At 40.4% G+C, this 24268-nt stretch overlaps 1 long non-coding RNA gene across 2 annotated transcripts; it reads left to right on the top strand.

Annotated features, from left to right (window-relative positions):
• Window positions 1–2996: 2996 nt before the first annotated feature.
• Window positions 2997–19395, top strand: LOC123380097. Of its 2 annotated transcripts, none has more exons than XR_006585409.1 (3): window positions 2997–3241; window positions 6038–6150; window positions 18375–19395. It is a non-coding gene; the product is annotated as an uncharacterized LOC123380097 (long non-coding RNA). The 2 variants fall into 2 exon arrangements; XR_006585410.1 differs by lacking the exon at window positions 18375–19395 and adding an exon at window positions 8212–8776.
• Window positions 19396–24268: the final 4873 nt, after the last annotated feature.

Consider the following 24268-nt stretch of genomic DNA (forward strand, 5'->3'; position numbering starts at 1 on the left):
CCTGGGTCAGACGTTTCCCCAAAACCTGGCTCCACAGTTTCTAAGTGGGTTCCACCCCTTTCCCAGGATTTTGAGGTGCTGCTCCACAGAGAGAGGCTGCTAGACTGAGTCCACGCCATCTACTTTGCTCTGTAAGACCCTCAGCAGGCAGTCTTGGTGAGGGTGTCCTTGAAGCTCCATTCGGAGAGATATTCAACTCAGAGTGTTGCTGGGACCAAAAGGACAAGGTCCAGAACACCTTCTCCCAGTTTTGCCGGGTTCGGCACCCAGAGTGACTAGAACCAAGGAGTAAAGCTGGGAAGTGTTAAGAGATTGTAACTTATGTTTTCTCCTTTCCCTTTGCAGCCTATGACAGTGAGTTGAGGGCCTACGAGGCAGGGCCACATTATGACTTTTAAAGTTTATTTCATTTTGAGAGAAAGAGAGAGAGAGAGAACACGAGCAGGGAGGGACAGAGAGAGAGGGAGAGAGAGAGAATCCCAAGCAGGCTCCATGCTGTCAGCACAGAGCCCCATGCAGGGCTCTAACTCAGGTCATGACCTGAGCTGAAAGGAAGAGTCCAACTCTTAACCGACTGAGCCACCCAGGCGCCCCCCCATTATGACTTTTGAGGGCCCTAAGCGGTTTCACCTTCATGGGCCTCTTCCTCCATAAGAAATATTTAAAACTATATTTTCCTGTTGTATTGCTATAAAGGACAAATATGCTAGCATTATGTATTAAAACAGTTTCTTCATAGTTCAAAGTTTATAAAAGTCATATTCAGGAGATGGAGGTTTGCAGACAATCCTTCATTGCGTTTCCTTCCATCTTTCCACACTGGCCCTGAGCTTTCTGCTCTCAGGTGTCATTTCTGAAGCTCTAATTCTCTTTGAAGGGTAGGGGAATGTATGCGAAGGGAGGTATCATTTCCCACACACAAATCACCACAGCACTGTATTAATAAAGGATTACAGTTTCCAATTTTAAAGGAAATTTTATTTAAGCATACTAGCAGAAATACCAAGAATAAATTTGTCATTTACTATGAACATCATTGCAGATGTACTAGCATTAGTCATGAGAAAAACTATTTAAAAGATGTTTACAAAGCTACCTTCAGAATCTTGGGCTTCATTATCATAATATTTTCCAGCCGTTGATTAATTGAGTATCCAGTCTTATGATTCACTGAGTCACAAATAGAGAGACAGAAGATTGGCAATGGCTCTTAAAATATTTCACATTTGTCATTTTCAGAATTTATCTGAAAATTTATCACAATTTTCTTTGTCAGTGTGGTGCTGATTCAATTTTTCCTACCTTATTCTACAGGTCTACAGATGGTCAGAATTTAAGATGGAATCTTGAAAATTTTCTGTTCTTTTCAAAAGATATCAGGGGTGCCTGGGTGGCTCAGTTGGTTGAGCGTCTGACTTTTGATTTCGGCTCAGATCATGATCTCATGGTTCATGGGTTTGAGCCCTCTGTCCAGCTCTGCACTGACAGGGCGGAGCCTGCTTAGGATTCTCTCTCCCCTCTCTTTCCCTTCCCTGGCTCGTGCTCTCACGCTCTCTCAAAAATAAATAAACATTTAAAGTATATTTTAACTAACATTAACCTAATACAGGTTAGCAGCACACTGAGCAGCAGATTACGTGTGTCCTCAAATGAGGATGGAGTATTACAAAATTAGAGAGATTGAGAACTGCTCTTAATTTCGTCAGAACTAAGTTTAGAACTGAATTATCGGTGGGGAAGGGTAACGAATTTTCCCTCTACCCTTCTAGTTTCTCAGCTGAGACCCCTCCCATGGTAAAGAAAGTAACAGGAGAAAAACAAAATTATGTACCCTAGGGAGCATCACAAAGATATGACCCAAAAGCAGCCAGGCACTTGAGGCTTATATACCTCCTAAGCTAAGGAAAGGGATGGGGCCTGGGGCTTCAAAGGGGAAGAAGACAATTCATAGGAAGGTAAAAAGAGCACATGTTCAGTAAACAAAGGTTGCTCTGACTTGCAGCTAAGTCTTTCAGATGAAAAGGTTATCTCTGGTAATAACTCTTTTCCTGGTGCAGACCCCCATTCTAGTTTCTCTTAGGCAATTATGGGGGAGTTAAGACCCCCATTCTAGTTTCTCTTAGGCAGTTATGGGGGAGTTAAGAAGCTTTTCCTGTGTCTGCTGGGTCTTGATTGCCTTCAGCTCAAAATAAGCCGCATGCCAAAGTGGCGCATTCTGGTGTGGTTTGGTCTGAACCCCTCATTATCTTAGAGCAGCAGTATGCAAACTATAACCTGTGGGCCAAATCCAGCCTACCACCTGTTTTTGTATGGTCCAGGAGAATGTTTTTCACATTTTTAAATTGTTTAAAAAGGAAAAAAAAAAAAAGACAAAAGAAGAATATTTAGTGACATTTGAAAATTATGTGAAATTCAAATTCCGATGTCCATAAATGGAGTTTAATTAGAACACGACCATGCAAATTCATTTAGATTGACTATGGCTGCTTTCTTGCTAAAGGGCAGAGTTGAGTATTCTTGACAGAGACCGTCTGTCCCACAAAACCTGAACTTTTTACTCTCCAGTTCTTACAGAAAATGTTTGTTGATCTCTGTCTGAGAGCCTAAGAATTCATACACAGCATCAAAGCCACCAAGTTTCTTCTGGTGAGCTCCTAGTGGGGGCTTATATAATAACATTTTGAGATAAGCAACTCTTATCCATGAATAATATCACCAGTTAACCTCTGTTGACCTCTTATGCGCCAGGCTCTGTGCTAGGTGTTTTTGTTTGTATGTTTGTCTTGCCTTGTTTTGCTTTTGTTTTAAACTTTTTTTGAAAAATACACTCTTTGGCTTTCTTGAGGGTTTCATGAAACATGAACCATACAGGAGAGTGTCCCAGCCCGGTTCCCACCTTGGGGGGGGGGGGGGGCGGTGCCAGCCGACACTCCTGCACTGCGGCTTCTCTGCTCCCCTGCCACCTAGCCTCCCCTCCAGCCACCTGTCCTGCCTGGGCCGGCTGGGCCTCCACTTAGAGGAGGTCATGAAGCTGTTCTCCACGCCGACGACGCCGACGCCACGCCGAGGGCAGTGAGGGCGTCGTGGCAGCGCGCGGCTTTGAGCTCCGACAGTCTGCGCGCCGGCAGCTAGGGGGCCTGGCCCGTAGAGACGCGGCCTCGGTCCGACACGTCTCGCAGTAGCTGTCGAGGAGCCGGCCCCCTTGGGGTCTGAGCCGTGCCGCACGCTCTTCTGCGGCCAGGTGAGGGGCTGCAGCACACGTCTGCCGTCGACGGAGAAGACGTGGGCCGGGGCTTCAGCCGGCCCTTGGAGCCGGAGGACAAGGCCTCCCAGCTGGGAAAGAGCACCCGGTCCCCGAGGTTAACGATGGGCACGCGTGCGCTCTGGGCGCGGCGCACCAGGCTGCAGAGGGTCCGCAGGTGCCGGCCAGCCCCGCGCCGCGCGCGCGCGCCCGCCCGCTGGAAGGAAGCGCTGGAAGTCTGCAGGGCGGATGCCTCGCAGGCCACCTGGCTGCGGGCCTTTGGGCTCAACCAGGTGGAGCACCTGATGGACGTAGGCGTGGGCGGGCCGCCGGTGGGGCACGCTGGCTGGAAGTAAGAGTGCTGGGCCCTAGGAGAGGGTTGGGGGTCCCGCAGGCAGACAGGGCGGGCCGCGATGTCATCTGCTCTCCAGGGCCGCGCGGTGGAGTGGGGGAGCTGCTGCTGGGCCTATGGGTTGCCCTCGTGCAAGGGTGCCATGGTGCTCCGCGGGGGTGCGAGGCAGCCACTGCGTTGTGCGTCCCTCCTGGGAGCGGCGTCCGCGCCTCCAGCAGGACCTTTTGGAACTTGTTTGGGACCCAGACGTATAGCTCTTCCCCGTCGGCCATAAAGGTGAGCCAGCCAGCCCTCCGGCTCCTCCGGCACCCTGTCCTGAGTGATCTGGTGCTGGTCCAGGTCCTAACCCCTGAGGAGGTGCCTCTGGCTCCGGGGGGCCCAGGAGGCCCAGGGGGGCTTGGGTGGGCAGGAACACTGATAGTCTACCTGTAAGGACCGGGAAAGGAAAGGGGTCCAGGGTCAGGGGCCCGAGAAGGCCCCCCGCGCTCCTTGTGGCCCATATCAGGGGTCCCAGAGGTCCAGGTGGGCAGGGCTAGCCCCTGAACTCACTCTCTTGGGACTTGTAATCCCAGGATAGCCTGGAGAGCCAGGGTTGGGAAGCAGGCACCCCTGAACTTGCCCTGTTCGCCCTTCTGCCCGGTGTCCCTTCGGTCACCCTTCTCCCCCTTTATTTCAGCCCCCATGTGGTAGGTGTTTTTATCCATTGTCTCATTTAATCCCCCCACCAACTCAGTGAGGTAGATAATGTCATGGCCTTCAATTTATAAAGTAATATAAACTCAGGGCAATTAATTTATCTCCAGTCACTCGTAGCAAATCCCCTGACTGGAATTTAATCCCAAGACCATCTAACACTATCTAATGGGCATCACTGTCACTCTCCAAGGCTTTCTTGGCATTATGGACGTTTGCCACCTCCATCTCTGGCAAACAGACTTGCATGTTTAAGATTGCACCTTTAAAGACGTGCATAAAAGTTACTCCTGTGCAAAGTAAGACTTCTTTTTGTTTATCTGAATTTAGACCTTTTTTAACTTCACAAGGGAACTCTGGGTTTGGTACACTCACTCTTGGTAAGACTGCTTATCTAGCCATAGCCTCTCTCATTGAAGGTATTTGAGTTCTGTCTGCCTCAGCCTTTTTCGGTAGAAAGGGAATGTCTCTGATCTCTGTATATGGAAGTCTCCTCCACTTTTTAAAAGTCTGCTATATTTTTGTTTCTTTAAATGCAATGACTAGAACAACATATTCCAGGTTCAATAAACTGGCAGGAGGGTGTTTCTTTTCATTTCCTGTGTCTTTCTTAATGATTTTTAGCATTTCATTATTGGTTTGGTTCATTTCCTTGGGGCCACAAAAGCAAAATAGGGCAATGTTTTCAGCTTACTGTGACCTCTCAGTCACATTCCTGGAACAGAACTTTGTTTGCCCAGAGCTAAGGATCCTATTATATTGCTCACATTAGTTTTCCCTGAATAGTTTGAGTATCATTTTCCTGCATAGTTCAAATTTTTTAGTCCTCATTCTAAAGAGAAAGGCACAGTACAAGCTGTGTGTGTACATGTGTGTGTGTGTGTGTGTGTGTGTGTGTGTGTGTATGCATGTGTGCATGTGTGTGCCTATGTGTGCGTCTGCACCGGGAAGGGCTGCCCAGTGAGGCGGACGGCCTACATTCCTTTACAGGGATTGGAGATTCCAAACATCTTCCCAAGAATACCAGATATGTTCTACTCTCTGAATTGGAAGTCAGCAGACTGTTCCCATTAACTATGACTCTAGATCAATCTTTTAACAATTAGGCCTTCACAGAGACAGAAGTATCTATCACCTAAGCAATGTGGACAAAACGATCTTTTTTAAAAATCTCCCTTTTCTTGCAAAGAGCAAAAACATTATTTTGATTTACTCAAAATAATTGTATTATTTTGTATTTACTCCTGTTGTCTTAAATATATTTTCCATGTATTTCTGCCAGGTTTATAGGTAAATTTTCATGTAAGCATGATTTCAAATCAAATGCCTTAGCTTACTTGCCAATTGATAGCAGGGGCTTGACACTGACACAGCTCCTAATATTACGTTTTTCGGCTCACTGCGGTCATCAGTTTCCCAGGCTGTGTGATTTGAGATAATATCAGTCATCAAGCTGGATGAGAGAGACTGTGTAATTCCTGCACAGCAGTTTCTCTCCAGAATGAAAGAGTCTTTCTGGACATTCATGCAACTTTTTCAAAGTTTGGATAAGTGTTTTTCATCATTCCTCTGTGATAGTCATGCTTACACTGTCTATCCTGCTAGCTCCTTATATACTAACTTCTCTCAGGTCCTTTTTGGAAAACCTAACAAAAATTTCCTCAACCCTCACTGTTGAATACATTTCCTATCTTATAGTTGTTTTTTTTAATTTTTTTTTTTTTTTTTTTTTTTTTTTTTTTTTTTTTTAGAAAACCAAGGTGAGAAATGCAAGGAATTGAAATCAAGAAAATGCTTTTGTGATAAGCATCCCTAAGTATGTGGTATCCCTGTCAACTGTGCTCGGCATAATTCCTCATCCAAGGTAAGTACCACCCCTGTCCTGAGTCCTCCTAAGTTCCCGATATCTTAGGGCAGCTAGTAAAGAAGACCATTCCTCTTATACCCCCATGTAATAAATGTAAATTGTCCAAAACTAATAATTAAGACATCGCTTTAGGGTTTATTTTTATAACAATTATAATAAATGAATATAATAAACTCATGTGTGAAGATAAAATATAAATAGAACATATTTTATTTGCTTATCAAGAGCCCTATAGAGTAGAATTAGTCTTACCTAGCATAAAGATTCTAAAATCAATGTGTAATTTTAAAAAAAACCTATAATTTAATCCAGTATACTCCTGAAAATACATTGTATATTCCATAAAGTACATAGTATATATAACTTTGCTTCTACAACTCTTTGCAGTGTGTGCAGGGATATACAGAATATAATAAAGAACCGGTGTGCCAAATATGTTTATAGTATTTTAAATCCATGAGAAGATAGTTGGACTGGACTCACAAAATACACATATATGTGAATCCACTATCTCTTATCTCCTCTAAGTAATAATAATAATAATGTTAAAAATGTACACATGGCCAGTGGTAGACACTAAAGTCACTGAGATAATCACAGCCCTGCTCAGATCTCCTACCATGTAGGGTCAATCTTAACCAAGGACAAAATGGTGCCAGCTAAGTTCAAAGGTGTAATTTCAGCATATTTCAAATGTCTCAAGATGATACCCAACCCAAACTTTTGGTACCTCTAGTCCATTTATTTTCCTGCTTTCCATATAATTTTCTAAGATTGACCAGACTTCTCAGCCATCTCCACGTCTCATCAGTGATCTGAGACAGGACTAAGCACAGACTTAGAGAAGGCACTTTTTTTGGCATTTCTTCCTAAAAAGCCTCTGCTTCCCAGCCTACACTTCCATTGGGGGAATATATTCCTGGGCTGGTTCTCTTTTCCTGCCTTTGGGATTAACGCCACCACCTCAGCCTCCCATGTGCTTTGTGAGTAGGGTTTCCCATCCAGCCCCATCCACAATAGATTAACTGATGTGGGAATTATTAACTCGTGTTCCTTATTCTTTATTAGGCAAGACAAAAAAGAAAAATTAAAATTAGGCATTTATATTCATCAGTCACACATAAGTCACCTGGTTTATATGACCTAATAGACACAATTAAAACCTAGACATACTGAGGACCAGCTTGCACATTTCTCAGTTGGTCAGAATTCCACACAAAGGGGCATGCCTTACCTGACTTTTTTAGAACTGATACAATTTTATCAATAAAATGGCATGTATTCAAGACATGGAAGCATCCTAAGTGTCCATAGATAGATGAATGGATAAAGAAGATATGGTATATATACACCAGGGAATATTGCTCAGCCATAAAAAAGAATGAGATCGGGGCGCCTGGGTGGCGCAGTCGGTTAAGCGTCCGACTTCAGCCAGGTCACGATCTCGCGGTCCGTGAGTTCGAGCCCCGCGTCAGGCTCTGGGCTGATGGCTCGGAGCCTGGAGCCTGTTTCCGATTCTGTGTCTCCCTCTCTCTCTGCCCCTCCCCCGTTCATGCTCTGTCTCTCTCTGTCCCAAAAATAAATAAATGTTGAAAAAAAAAATTAAAAAAAAAAAAAAAAAAGAATGAGATCTTGCCATTTGAGACAACAAGGATGGGCCTAGAGGGTATTCTACTAAGTGAAATAAGTCAGAGAAAGATAAACCGTATGACTTCACTTATATGTGTAATCTAAAAACCAAAACACATAAAAACAGAAAACAAACTGGTGGTTGCCAGAGGGTGGGGGGGAATAGGCAAAATGGGTGAAGGGGAGTGGGAGGTACAGGCTTCCGGTTATGGTATAAACAAATCATGGGAATTAAAAGCACAGCATAAGGAATATAGTCAATGGAATCGTAATAGCATTGTGTGGTGACAGAAAGTTCTTACACTTTGTGGTGTGCATAGTGTAACGTATAGAGTTGTGCAATCGCTTATGTATACACCTGAAACTAATGTGACATTGTGTGGCAACTCTGCTTCCATAAAAAATGAAATGGCACATATTGGCAACCAGTTTATTCAAGCTTGGTGGAGATATCGTGTCACAGAGCCAGCCAGCAACCTCAGAGGAGACTCCAAAACATCTCTTGATGATCAAAGTCTAGGGACGGTGGATCAAGGTGACTGCCAAACCAGGTTCAACCTAAAGCCCACGAGGTGACTGACAGCCCAGAATGAAAAGGGGGCTGCCATTCCCAGGTTCAAAACAGGTCCTACAGGAGATGGCCTAAAATGGGACTAAAGCCTGTGAGAATAAAACCAACCAGCCATGTGTGAACCATGAGTCAGGGTAGAGAGGCCTTAAACCTGGCCAAGCTGGAAAAGACAAATGAATGCTTTTAGCCATGTCAAAATGTAATTACCTATACTGAATAAAATTCTCTGGAATTGGACAAATAATAGTATGTGGTCTTAAGCTTTCTGTGCATACAGAATGTGCAGTAAAAAGTCTGTGAGAGTCAAGAAAGGATAACAGGTTATGAATCCCAGGGTTTTACATTTAAGGAAGACCTTTCTGCCACTTTTAAGAACCATAGAATGTTGGGGTACCTGGGTGGCTCAGTTGGTTAAGCGTCTGACTTTGGCTCAGGTCACAGTCTCATGGTTCATGGGTTCAAGCCCTGTGTTGAGCTCTGTGCTGACAGCTCAGAGCCTGGAGCCTGCTTCAGGTTCTGTATCTCCCTCTCTCTGCCCCTTCCCTGCTTGTGCTTTGTCTCTGTCTGTCAAAAATAAATAAATGTTAAAAAGATAAATTAAAAAAAAGAATCATAGTATGTTGCTGTCACTTAGAGAAGATACCACCCTGGATGGGAAGCTTTTAACATACTAAGAATTCAGGTAACCAGAGACAATCTTACATTAGGATAGCAGTTTGCAGATAGCCCTTGAAACAAAGGATTTCTATAGTCAACACTGGTACCTCCCTGTTTTATTAAAATACAGTATGCATTTGAATACTTGTTAGTATGAAAAAAATTCTTAACCACAAAATACCACAATAAAAAAGATAGAAGATAGTAAAAATACAGCTCTGTGTTTTGTCATGTAGTCACTCTACAAGCAACGTACATAGTTCATGGGATCCAGCTCCACGTGGGGCTCTGTGCCCTGCTTGGGATTCTCTCTCTCTCCCTCTCTGTCCCTCCCCTGTTCACATGTGCGCTCTCTCTTGCTCTCTCTCAAAACAAATAAACTTTAAAATGTATACATTTAAAAAATGTTTGTTTTTATATCCTCATTTAGCTGATTCTCAAGATCAACCTCATTGTTGACAGGGCTATGGTGTACAAACAGGAAAATGTCATAAATATGGAACATTTGTATCTAAATATCTAGTCTGACCCATTATGTTCTTTTCTACCATGTTCATCAAAATATACTATCATATGTCGTAATCAGCCCAGTTTTGGAAAGAAAGCTTTTTAAAATCTATTTTATTTATTTATTTAAGTTTATTTATTTATTTTGAGAGAGAGAGTGAGCAGGGGAGGGGCAGAAGGAGAGAAAGATAGAATTCCAAGTAGGCTCTGCTCAGCACGGAGCCCAGCAAAGCCTCAATCCCACCACAGGGTCCGATCCCACTGTGAGATCATGACCTGAGCCAATATCAAGGGTCAGATGTTTCAGGTGCCTGGGTGGCTAAGTCAGGGAAGCCTCTGACTCTTGATTTCGGCTCAGGTCATGATCTCATGGTTGTGAGATCAAGCCTCATGTAGGGCTGTGCCCTCATGTCAGGCTCTGTGCCGAGAGCAAGGAACCTGCTTGGGGTTCTCTGTCTCCCTCTTTCTCTGCACTTCCCCCACTCACACACTCTCTCAATATAAATAAGTAAACATTAAGCAACAACTCTTTTTTTCCCTAGTTGAAATCTTAATTTTAAAATATTTAATATTTAACATATTTTACACAATCTGTTGATTGCTGAATGGGGCACTTCGAGGGCAAACTCAGTATCCAGACCTTAGTATTGTATAACATCAGCAAAATTTGTTTTTTCCTTAAAAGACAATTTGAATTGAAAAAATAACTTGCTACTTTAATATCAGAAATTGACTCAGAGATATGGTTTCTCTGACTTTTGTTTAATGAAATCCTTTCCAGTATTAATATTGCTAATCCCTCTGTCAACAACTTATTTGAATAATGTCTCATTTATATATTTATTTTTGCATTTTATTTTATTTCGTTGTATTATTTTTTTGAGAGAGAGTGTACAAGCAGAGGAGAGGGGCAGAGGGAGAGAGAGAGAATATCTTAAGCATGGGGCTCAGTCCTACCACCCTGAGATCATGACCTGAACTGAAATCAACAGTCAGATGCTCGACCGACTGAGCCACCCAGGTGCCCCTGGATAATGTCTTAATAAGCTGCAATTTGGAGTTCTGGTCCTGGTAATGGCAGACAAGCTTATATCAGACTAATCTTCCTAAGGATAACAATGGTAAACTTTAGACAAAATATAAAGAACTACCATCATGAGGCACCAAGAGTCCAAACTCTGAAGAAAACAAGGAAGGAGGAGACCCATATTTATACAGCTTTGCCCCTGAAAGCACACCCTAGTACAAACTATGCAAAGTGGCTAGAATTCAAATGGAAATCTGCAATTTTGTTGGTTTGAAATGTCAAGGAATGGAATTCAAAGCTCCTAAAACATGTAGAAATAAAAGGAGGAAATCTCTGAAAGAGAGACAAAGAGGGGGAGCCCTAAATCTGTATATAAGCTCCCCTCACATCCTTTGCTGATTTCTGACCTGTGCATGCATGGGAGAGACTTCAAGGAGCCCAGTGGAAAGTAACAGCTCGATGGCCATAAAGATAAGTAGGTATTTCAGTTGCTACATAGCATGGGGAGGCTAAATTTAAAGTTTGGATCTGCAGAATTAAAAGGGCTTGGTAAATACCTCAAACCTTCAATTGAAATTCCTATGAATTTTACAGGAAAAATTACTATGCCTCAGGACTGGGTATTTGCCCTAGGAGTAAAGGCAAAACTGAAACACAGCAAAACTGAAACAGACCTGCCCTCACAAAGTATAAAACCAAAGTCTACAGAAATTCAGGGTGATGAGTCCATAATTAATTAAACTGATGACTAGAACAAAAATCAACACTGTTCAGGGGCATCTGAGTAGTTCAGTCAAGTGTCGAACTTGATTTAGGCTCAGGTCACGATCTTAACATTTCATGAGATCAAGCCCCACATCAGGCTGACAGCATGGAGCCTGCTTGGGATTCTCTCTCCATCTCTCTGCCTCTCCCCTACTCATGCACGCTCTCTCTGTCTCTGTCTCTGTCTCTCTCTCTCTCTCTCTCTCAAATAAATAAATAAATAAATAAAATAATTAAAAAATCAATACTGGGGGGGCGCCTGGGTGGCTCAGTCGGTTAAGCGGCCGACTTTGGCTCAGGTCATGATCTCGTGGTCTGTGAGTTCGAGCCCCGCGTCAGGCTCTGTGCTGACAGCTCGGTGCCTGGAGCCTGTTTCGGATTCTGTGTCTCCCTCTCTCTGACCCTCCCCTGTTCATGCTCTGTCTCTCTCTGTCTCAAAAATAAATAAATGTTAAAAAAAAAATTTTTAAAAAATCAATACTGTTCAGGGGAAGATAATACAATCCAGGGTCTCTACAACATGTAAATTATAATGTCCAATATATAATTTTTAAAAATACTAGATAGGTTGTATCATCCTGAGTCTAATCAGAAAACAGAAACCACATAGAGTAATTTAAACAAGAGAAGTTTAATATAAAGAATTATTAAATTATGATAAAAGAGTGATTATTGAAAGATGTAAAGAGAACCCAAAGTTCAAAAAAAATTAAAAACATCAACATATACAGAGAACTCAAAATGGCACTCTGGGGCTGAGGGAGAGTAGTCAAGGAAGAACAAACTTGGAAGGGGCTTCCCTTTCAAGACTAGGGTTCAGACCTCATTGGAGAAGGTGTGGATATAATGCAGTGCGTGACAGAGAAGTTCACTGGTCACTCAATCTAGAGCTGGTCCACATCAGCAGGCAATAGGAAACAGCTTCCCAGTACCTAGGCAAGCGATACTGGCCAGTGTGTCCAGAGGGAGTCAGGGTGTTAGGAGCCTGCTTGCTGGTGGAGTGGTGCAGCCTGGGGTGGGTAATGTGCATGTTTGGGGGACCCTAGGAAACAATTCTCTGGGGTGCAGGCAAGGCAAGGCAGAGTTAGAGCACCACTGCCACCGCAAGGTCTGAGGCAGGAGGGCAACAGGAACCAGTTCTCTGGGATGTAGGCAAAATGAGGCTGGTAGGCAGTTGCACAAAGGAAATTTGAGTATCCAGTATAAGGCCTGAAATGTGCTATTGTCCACATCAGATGGCCACTGCGTGGTGGTCATTAGGTCTGGGAAAGGACTGCCAGGTCACCAAAAGACTATGTGCTCTGGGCACAGACTCAGAGCAGTGCACCACTGAATGTTCCCGTCCACACACATACTGATGAACTCTGCAACAGCAAGTGAAAATAATGCAGCATGTCAGAACCAGGAAGAGAAGTGTCCTTCCTCCAGCAGTGTTCCTCCAGGCTTCTCCACTAAGCTCCAATAAAGTAATAACAGGCACAATGCAAAGAAATAAGAAAGTGTGATCTAAAACTAAAAGGAGAAGTGATCAGTAGAAATCAACTCTGGAATTAAATATTGGAATTAGCAGACAAAGACTCTGCTTCAGCTATTATAAATATGTTCAAGGACTCAAAGGAAAAGGTGTCATAATGATTGAATAGATGGGAAATACCAGCAAAGAAATTGACACAATAAATAAAGAACCAAATGAGAATTCTAGATCTGGAAATGAAATCAGAAATGAAGAAAATACTTAATAGCATTTTGGAAGTAATAGAAAAAAGGGTCAATAAACTTGAAGACAGATTAATAGAAAAAATCAAATCTGAAGAACAGAAAGAAAAAAAAGATAGAAAAAAAAACCAAAAAGAGTTTCAGTGACCTATAGAGCAATATCAAGGGATCTAATATATGTGGGATTGGAGGATCAGAAGGAGACCAGATAGAAAGTGCGACAGAAAAAAATATGTATATATTTAAAGAAATAATGGTGAAAAATGTCAACTTAGAGATCTGAGAATCTCCGCAAACTTGAAGCAGACAGATACAAGGGAAACTTTATCTAGTAACATCATAATCACCCTGCTGAAAACTAAAGATAAAGAGAACATCTTGAAATCAACCGAAAGAAGACATATTGGAGAAAAACAACACAAATGACAGCTTACTTCTGATCAGGAAAAATAATGGAGGCCAGAAGACAATGCAATAACATCTTTAAAGTGCTAGAAGAAAATAAAAACTGTCAACCCAGACACTTTTAGATTAACAAGAGCTGAGAGAATTTGTCGTTAACAGCCTCATTCTACGAGAAATACGAAAGGAAGTTTTTCCGGCTGATGTGAGGCAGCACCAATAGGAGTTTGAATCGATGGGAACGAAGGGCAAACGCTAGAAATAGTAAATATTTGGATAGCTATAAAAGACTACTTATTCTTCCCTTAATTTATTTAAATGACAACTGATTGTGTAAAACAAAAATGTGTAACATTGTATTGCGAGGTTATAGTCTACATAAATGTAAAATATGTAATAATATTAGCACAAGGGTTGGAGTGGCATAAATGGAATGTTACTGTTACAAACCCTAATATTTTGAGGGAAGTGTTACAGTATTAACTCTAAATAGATTGTGATAAATTAAGATGCAGATTGTAATCCTTAGAGCAACCAATAAAAAGTTACCAAAGAGATATGTCTTTTTTATTGAAATATAATTAACATACTGTTATATTAGTTTCAGGTATACAACATAACGATTCAACAGTTCTGTGCATTGCTCAGTGCTCCTTGTAAATGTAGTCACCATCTGTCACCAAACAATGTTACAATCTTACAGTTGTGCAATTACAATCTTACTGACTACATTCCCTATGCTGTGTTTTTCATCTTTGTGACTTATTTATTTTGTAACTGCAAGTTTGTGCCTTTTAATCCCCTTTATCTATTTCACCCATCCCCCCACAACCTCCCCTCTGGCAGACACCAGTTTGTTCTCTGCATTTGTCTTTTTTTGTTTGTTTTCTCTTTGTTTGTTCATTAATTTTGTTTCTTGAATTCCATATATGAATAAAATCATATGGTATTTGTCTTTCTCTGTCTGACTTAATTTCACCTAGCATTATACCCTCTAGCTCCATCCATGTTATTGCAAATGGCCAGATCTCATTCATTTATTTTTATTTTTATTTTTTATTTTAGAGAGGGGGAGAGAGAGAGAGAGAGAGAGAGCGAGCGAGCGCACACAATTAGGGGAGAGGGGCAGAGGGAGAGAGAGAGAGAATACTAACATGCTGAGTGTGGAGCCTGCTGCAAGGCTCAATCCCACAATCCTGGGATCCTGAGCCAAAGTCAAGAATCAACAGACTGAGGGCCACCCAGGAGCCCCAGATCTCATTTTTCATGGCTGAGTAATATTCCATTATATTTATGTGTGTGTGTGTATGTATATGTATATACATATATATATACACATATATACATATACATATATATATAGTACACCTTTATCCATTCATCTATTGACAAAGACATACATCTTAAAAGTAGAGAAATCTAAATGGAATACTCAACTATATTTGATTAACTTGTATGAAGAGAGAAAAGGAGAAACAGATGATGGGACAAATAGAAAACAAATAGCAAAATGTAGACCTAAACCCAACCATATCAATAAGTACACTGATTGTAGATGGGTTATATGCTCCAATCAAAAGGCATGGAACTATTGGGCTAGATTTTTTTAAAAGCAAGACCCAACTATATGCTTTCTAAAAGAGAGAAGTTAACATCCAATTAATCACTGAATAGATATTTCCTAATTTGTACATCATAAAATTGGAAATATCCCTGGTTTTAACTAAATATGTTTAAGATACTTGGTAGTTTGATTAAATTATTACAGTTTGCTGTAAGAGTCACAATCCACTGAACAGATGGAATTTAGGGATCTCATGAGACAATTTTGTTTCTGCTGCTGCCAATGGATTATTTGTTCATGTAACTTTCTGCTCCCTCTATAACTGTATGCATTAGTATGTCATATTTAAACTTCAGATATGCTCTAATATCTACAACCACATTTTAGGCAGGTAAAATCATTCTAATAGTCTTTAAGGAAGACAGAAATGATCTGTTAACAAACAAATCGAATGATATGAGATCATATTGACTCAATGAGAATCAAATGTTCAATAGCAGCACTTCTTGCCAATTTAGAGAGACAATGGGGAGTGGTCAGAGACTGGGGGTCACAGGGAGTCCACAGACTTTGCTTTGACCTCTGTCTCCTCCTCTTATAAGTAGCTAACTTTTGGGTTGGTCACCTGTTTCCTCCTCTGAAACAGGAGGATGAGGAGGAGCTAGACTGCTTAGGTTCTAATCAAACCACCTCCTTCTAACTAATTTGGGACAAGTTACTTAGCTTTTTTTTTTATGTTCACTTCCTCGTGTGCAATGAATATAATAATAGCACCAACCTTATACAGTGTATGAGGATTGAGTGAGTGAATATTTGTAGAGCTCTTAGAACAAATCCTGACACGTAGCAAGCATTGTATAACTGTTCGCTAAAGAAAATATCTTCTTCGTTGAGTTCTTATAACAATTAAGATGAGTTAAATCACTTACCACTATGTCTGACAAATAGTAAGTACTCAGTCAACAATAGTTGTCGTTACTGGAGGTGCTATGGGTGATCATTGCTAAATATTAGGAAATTGTCGGGGCGCCTGGGTGGCTCAGTCGGTTGAGCGTCCGACTTCAGCTCAGGTCACGATCTCACGGTTTGTGAGTTCGAGCCCCGCGTCAGGCTCTGGGCTGATGTCTCAGAGCCTGGAGCCTGCTTCTGATTCTGTGTCTCCCTCTCTCTCTGCCCCTCCCCATTCATGCTCTGTCTCTCTCTGTCTCAAAAATAATTAAACATTAAAAAATAAATAAATAAATAAATAAATAAATAAATAAATAAATATTAGGAAATTGTCTCACTAGTACACTTCCTATAAGGCACTGGAGAGAAGTCCTTGCTAATTAATAATGAGTTGATGATCTTTAGGCATTTTTTAATAGGCTATACAATCAAGTATAAAAGTGGTGGTAAGAAAAAATTTGCATGCAAAGAAACTCCCTAAGAAATTAAATAAAAATTGGAGGGGTGATAATGCTGATTAAGTTGTAACTGTCAATACTGTTCAATGCTGGTGAAAATGTTAGTGGAAAACTAAAGCTTTAGGAATTGCTGCCTTTGGAGTGGGTATAATTAATGGAGGAGGAAATCAAGCTTTCAAAGATCCTGTTCTACAGACTGGCAGCATTAGCATCCTCTGAGAGCTTGTTAGAAATGCAGAATCTTGGGCCCTACCAGAATCAGAATTAACAAGATCCCCAGTTGATTCTCATGCAAATTAAAATTTGAGAAGCATTGCTGTAGCATATTTTCACTTTCCATGTTTTTCTCTGGTGTTTAATACACCTTATTAATAATATTGAGATTTGGGTAATATTATGTCTCTTTAGAGTGACACATTTATCTCTGAAGATGTGACTTTAAAATTTGGCTATATGCATAATTTTATTATATCCTCAGAATAAATTTTTTCTAATCAAAAGCCACTTCTAGTTTTATAATGCAAATCAATGTGAAAGGAGCCACCAAGCAGGCTTTAAGAGTACATGTCACTGGCATTTCTCAATTTTATTGCATGAGGGATGCATATATTTTAAAAATCATCCCTGAATCTCTAGAGTTCAGAGTTTCATCACTTTTCACAGTTCACCTTTGCTTGCCTGAAGACGAGAAATGGAAGATAAAACAGATCCCTGATTTGTGCTTTTTCTGTTGTCATGAAGTCACAATTCACTGACTTTTAAAATAGAATGTTTCAAGACCAAATATTTTATTTGGATGTATCTGAACAGCTAAAATATTTCTATTCAAACTCTCTGTGAGAAAACATTCTAGATATGAAACATCTGTTTTTGATCATTTCTGTTAAAGACTGTATTTGCACAGGTCAGAGAGGCCCTTGGTGATATTGTGTTATTCTAAGCACAGTATTTCCATGATGTAGTATTCTTCAAGGGTTGGGTAGCAGTAGTCACCCCATAACATGGTTCAAACATTCCCAACATACTTGGGAATATGTATGTCTGCATCTATATAAAACTAGCTTTCTCATTTCCTCCTTGCTACTTGGGGATAGAGGGTAAGGAGTGTGTGGGTGGAGTTTGAACACAGCTATGGAAACACACTGGAGGCTCAATATCAGGGGCAAAGTGCCTGGGAAGAGTCAATGGCGACAGGAGTATCGGCCTCAGTATTTCTCAGGTTGGGGTCATTACCACCAGTGCCCCTTTCATATGATCCCCTGGCCCAGAGTGAATATGACAGGGGGACCTGCCATTAATTTTAGTGTGGGGCTGGGGACCATCATTCACCACCTTTTGCAGAGTGAGGGATCTGAGAGTTATACCCTCTAGTCCAACTTTCCTTGTGCAGGCTACTGGAGCTTGAGATCTCGTGATCAAACCTTTAGGCTTTCAACCTCGGCTACATGGCTACACTATTAGAATCACCCGGGGTGAGGGGAGCTTTAAAACTTACTGAAGCCCAAGTCTTACCCTCAGACATTCTGATTTCATTGTTCTGGGGTATGCCCTGGGCATTGAGATGTTTTATTTTATTTTTATTTATTTTTTAATGTCTTTATTTGAGAGAGAGAGAGAGAGAGAGAGAGAGAGAGAGAGAGAGAGAGAGAGAGACTGACAGCAGGGGAGGGGTAGAGAGAGAGGGAGACACAGAATCCAAAGCAGGCTCCAGGCTCTGAGCTGTCAGCACAGAGCCCAATGCAGGGCTCGAACTAGTGAACCAGGAGATCATGACCTGAGCCAAAGTTGGACGCTTAACGACTGAGCCACCCTGGTGCCCCAGCATTGAGATATTTTAAAGCACCCTGGTGACCAATGTGTAGTGAGCAGGTTTCTGTACCACAGCCTTAGGGCTCACTGTTCTCTCACCTTCCTCAAGACCCTCCCACCTGCCCAATTTCAGCTCCTCTATTCAGTTCCTTCTCTCTCTCTCCTTAGAATTGCTACTCAGCAGCTTTCCAAGGCTGGGTCCTTCTGCCTGCAGTGAATGACTCCCCAGATTCTTGGGTCTTAGAAATTGTTATGGACTGAATTATGTTCCTCCCAAATCCATATGTTAAAATACCTCAGATGGTGACTGTATTTGGAGACATGGCCTTTAAAGAGATAATTAACGTAAGATGAGTTCGTATGGGTGAACCCTGACCCAGTGTGGTGAGTTTATAAGAGGAGATTAGGCCACAGGCGTATACAGAAAACCACATGAAGACAGAGAGAAGAGTGTCCACTACAAGCCAAGGAGGGAGCCTTCTGAAGAAATCAACACTGTGGACATCGTGATCTCAGGCTTCTAGACTCCAGAACTGTAAGGAAGCAAACTTCTGTTGTTTAAGTCACCCAGTCTGTCTACTTATTACGGCAGCCCGAGCTTACGAAGACAGGAATCTTCCTGGAATACAGGATGCTTTGTGAGTCATGGTCCTTCTGTCTCAAGAGGCTGACTCTGCTGGGCATGTGGATTAGTCTTTAATATATGAGAGGGCTTTATGCACAGACAGGAACACCCACAATGATATGAACTTTACTTAATGTTCAACGGATTGAGCATTTATGCATTAATAGAAAATTTGATTGAATTCCCTTAACTTTGACTGAAACTGAAAATCTAATATGATTGATTCTTTTGAATATTTCAATACCTTAGATAGCAGACAACATACACAAATATAACAAGACTTATTATATTTAACTTTAAACTATTCTATATATCAAATGCCATATGTTGAGTTTATTTCTTCATTAAAGTTGCTTTATACATTCCTAGCATTATGGATGATCTTACTTTGGCATCTTCCTAATGTTCAATAATATTAGTTTGATATGTTCTAGGTCACAATTCTCAGACCCCAAAACTCACTGAGGTTCTGAATTTTTTTTTTACCATTTCTTGGAGCACAAAATTCAGTTTTTCCCCAACTAATTAAAATCCAACCATTAAGTACAATACTGAGCCCCTTTTTCTTACTGCAAAATTTAGTTGTTAGGTTACTTAGACTTTTTTTTTTTAATGTTTTATTTTGAGACAGAGAGAGACAGAGTATGAGCAGGGGAGGGGCAGAGAGAGAGGGAGACACAGAATCGGAAGCAGGTTCCAGGCTTTGAGCTGTCAGCACAGAGCCTGACGTGGGGCTCAAACCCATGAGCTGTGAGATCATGACCTGAACTGAAGTTGGACTCTCAACCGACTGAGCCACCCAGGCACCCCAGGTTACTTGGACTTTTTAAGTCCACTCTCTTTTCTAGATTTAAGTTTGTCACCAAGACTTGGTGTTTGCCTCTGAAAATAATGTATTTTAAGTCTTGGCCAAGACTGTATAATGCAATGCCCTATATTGGGATAGACTGATCTGCTCTATTTAGGGTTATAAACAACATCTGTGTCTTTACTGTTGTTTTATTATCATTAGTGGAACCAACAGGATTTCATTCCCTAGGAGTTGAGTCTATGTTCTCAGCAACCGTCTGCAGGATATTTAGGAAACTTATTACCTTGGAATGTACTGCAAACCCCCTTTATATTTGTCTTTTGTGACTGACCATGTTTAACTGCTGGGCCCTTTGTCCATCTAATTATTCTACCCATTCTATTAACTCATTAATTAGCAGCTCATACTCCTCCAAGGACCCCACTTGTTTCAATTGACCTTAATAATTGTACTTTGATGCTGAAATCATCACATCAGGACCAATGCCTGAGCTTGGGTCGCATGAAAAGTATCGTCTAACTAGTTAACCTTGGAAACTGCCTTGTTCAAAGGCTTTAACCATCTTAGGCCTTCTTCCCATTCTCACTTCAATGTGGGGAGCAGGGAGAAGGGCAGTCTCATCACACATGCTTGGGATCTTTTGTGATCAGCAGATAAACAGAAAGAGACAACATGATTCTCTTCCCCCCTTAGCTGATTTAGGATCACTCTGGAGAGTCTAAAAGCAAATACAGGTAGTTAGGACTTTATGAGATCAGACCTGAGCTGAGCTGCTATAGGGGCTCACACAACAAAGCATGGCCCAGAGCTGGGAGAAGGCTCCCCTTGCCTATGGTAATGATGAGGAAGATGACAGCAATATTGATTTATTGTCTATTATTTACTTGTGCCAGACCCTGGGATCTTATTTTATATGTGTGTGTGTTTGTGTGTGTGTGTGTGTGTGTGTGTATATATATATATATATATATATATATATATATATGCACCATACTCTATCTTACTTAATAGTCCTCAAAACAATCTTTTGAGCTAGGTGTTATTTATCTGTATAGTATAAATAAGGACACTGCAGCTTAGTGAGATTAGGTAAATATCCATCAATTAGTATGGCAGGAATTTTATCTAATTGCTAAAGCTATTTTTTTAATTTAAACTTTGTCATTAAAGTAAAATATACAGACTGAAAAGTGTTATAAGTGTACAGATTGATGAATTATTGCAAAGTGAATAACCCATTATAAGTAACCACTATGGATGAAGGAAATACAATGATCCCAGTATCCCAGAGTATCCCCTCTGGATCTCCAGCCCTCCTCCCCAAAGCTTGACCACTACATTGAATTCTAATACCATAGATTAATTTTTGTCTATTTTTTCAACTTTATATAATCACATCATATGGTATATATTCTTTTGTGCCTAGCTTCTTTTATTAAACATTATCTTGTGAGATTTTAGCCCTAATGTTGTATGCAGCGATATTTCATCTATTAAGGTTACTGAATAGTATTCCATTGTTTAAATATAACTATTTATCCTACTATTGATGAGCATTTAAACTATTATAACAATGCTACTGTGGAGACTCTTATAAAAGTCTTTTGGTGCAAAATATGTGAACATGCTTTTGTTGGATCTATACCTATGGATGGAATGGATACATTCTAGGGTATGGGCATGTTCAGCTTTAGGACATTTCATATGCATCACATCATATATATATGATATAAACATAACTTATGGATGATATTAACTTTGACCAGCTTCTAAGGTCCTGTCTTGCCAGTTTTCCCTACTGTGAAGTTACTGTTTTTCCCTTTCCACTCTATTCAATAAAAGCAAGTCATGAAGTTTAGCCTCTACTCAAGGGGAGAGAATTAAGCTCCACCTCCTAGAGGAAGAAATATGAAAGACTTTGCAGTCTTATGTTAAAACCATAAGAATTAATAAGTTAATAAATATTGGAGGAAAAATAAATATTTGGGGGAAGATACTTTGAGGCTAGGCAAATACCTTGTTTCTTGTAAAGTTTCATCCACTATTACTAGTATTCACCAGATCTTGCTTACAGTAGTTATTATTGTGGTTCAATTTTCTATTTCCCTCATTCCTTCTACATTTAGTACTTGAAATTTTTCTATAAGGAAAATATGTCCCTCCTTACTTATTTATAGCAGTAGGGAGGCAAGAAAGTTTTATTTTAAGGGTTATAATACAACACTGTTATTATTTAATTTTTTGGGCTCAGATTGTTCCATTGGAACCTCTTTCAAAGGGTTCTTGTACTTTTAACATACCTGTCCTTTTTTTCTTCTTTTTTTTAGCACCTTCTTCTTAAACAGCTTTATTGAGGGTATAATTTATATGCCATCAAATTTACCTGTTTTAAGATTATTTACATGTTTAATTCTAGGAAATTTCATGCCCATCGCATCATATCAGAGTATACGTGATATCAATACAATTTTTAGTGTATTTACAGAATTGTGCAACAATTAGGACAATGTAACCTTTGAATATTTCCATCACCCCAAAATGAAACCTCATGTGCATTTGCAGTCATTCCCCACCACTCTCAGCCTAGGCAATCACTAACCCACTTTTTGTCTCTATAGCCTTGTCTTTCCTGGTTACTTCCTTACTTTTTGGCACTGTAAGATGCTCCAGGCTCATATTGTATTTTCCCTGCTCTACCCCTGGAGCCAACCATTTCAAGGAGCTCTGGTTCTTTTGTTGTTGTTTGTTGGAGAAAGGTATTTAGATGCCAAGATCTGGGTGCTAGGTGTACTTGTAGCTGCCTCCGTGTCACTGCTTCCAGCTTCTCTCAGTGGAAAATGGCGGAAATATGTGTGTGAATACTAACTCATGTATACACACATACCTGTATTTACTTCTAACTGTATACATGTTAATATAAATATAAGTTCATGTAGTATCTGAACTCTAATCCAGTTCCATCGGGTCCATTCTAGCCTTTCCCCCTTGCTTATTTGTAATATCTTTCTTTGACAGTGAGAAACCTGGCTCTCATTATCCACAATACATTTTATTACTTATTCAATTTTTATGTATGTGTGTACTGGGTTGATTGGTGTCCTCATAAAGACATGTCCACGTTCTAACCATTGAAGCTATGAATGTAACCTTATCTGAAAAAAGGGTCTTTGCAGATGTAGTTAAGGATCTCAAGTTTTTTACCCTGGATTGTCTGGGTGGGCCTTACATCCAATGACAAGTGTCCTTATGAGAGACACATAGAGGAAAGGCACAAAGAGGAGAAAGCCATGTGAAGACAGAGGCAGAAATTAGAGTGATATAGCCATAAGCCAAGGAACATCTGTAGTCACCAGAAACTTAAAGAGGCAAGGAAGCATTCTCCTGTAAAGACTTCAGTGAGACCATGGCCCTAAGGATACCTTGATTTTGAACTTCAGGTTTCCAGAACAATGAGAGAATAAATTTCTTTCTTTCTTTTTTTTTTTTTTTTTTTTTTTTGGTCTAGCTTCTTCCACTCAGCATAATGATTTTGAGATTCATTGTTGGATATATAAAAAAATGTGTTCTCTTTTATAGCTGAATACTATTCCATTATATGGATATATCACAATTTGCTAATCCATATGCCACTGGTGGACATTCAGGGGTTTTTTTGTTTTGTTTTTTTTTTTTTAGTTTTACCTATTACAAATAAAGCTGCTAAGAACATTTTAATGCAAATCTTTGTGTAGACATACATTTTTTAATTCTCTTGGATAAATACCTAGGAGTAGACTAGCTGGGTCATGTGGCAGGTACATGTTTAGCTTTTTAAGAAACTGGGGTGCCTGGGTGGCTCAGTCAGTTAAGCATTGGACTTCGGCTCAGGTCATGATCTCTGAGCCCCACCTCAGACTCTAAGCTGTCTGTACAGAGCCTACTTCAGATCATCTGTCACCATCTCTCTGTGCCCTTCTCCCGTTCATTCTCTCTCTTTCTCAAAAATAAACATTTAATAAACACATACATACATACATACATACATACATATATACATACATACATACAATTTTAAGAAACTGCCGACTTGTTTTCCAAAGTGGTTATACTACTTTGCATTTTCATTATCAGTGTATGTGAGTTCCATTTATAAAGAACAGAAGCTTAAAACTTTGATCAAGTCCAAATTATCGTTTTTTTTCTTTTATGGCTCATGCCTTTTGTGTTCTGAGAATTCTTTGCCTCATTCAAGGTCACAAAGATTTTTTCTCTTTTTTTTTTCTGTAAGTTTTATACTTTTAACTCTTACATTCATATTTAGGATCCATTTCAAGTTCATTTTTGCAGTGAGTGAGATGTAAGGGTAGAGGTTCATTTTTGCATTTAGATGTTTAATTGTTCCAGAAATATTTGTTGAAAAGACTATCTCCCCCACCCTGCTCCCTGCTCACTTAATCACCTTGACAACTATGTTGAAAAATCGATTGACCATATTTGGTTGGAGCCTTTATTCTGTTCTATTGACCTTTATGTATATCCTTGTGCCAATATCACATACACTGTAGTCTTCATCACCAATAGTAAATATCCTCCAGTTTTGTTCTTCAAGATTATCTTGATTATTCTTAGTCTTTTGCATTTCCATAT

Source organism: Felis catus, chromosome C2, assembly GCF_018350175.1.
Source record: "Felis catus isolate Fca126 chromosome C2, F.catus_Fca126_mat1.0, whole genome shotgun sequence".
NCBI lineage: Eukaryota > Metazoa > Chordata > Mammalia > Carnivora > Felidae > Felis > Felis catus.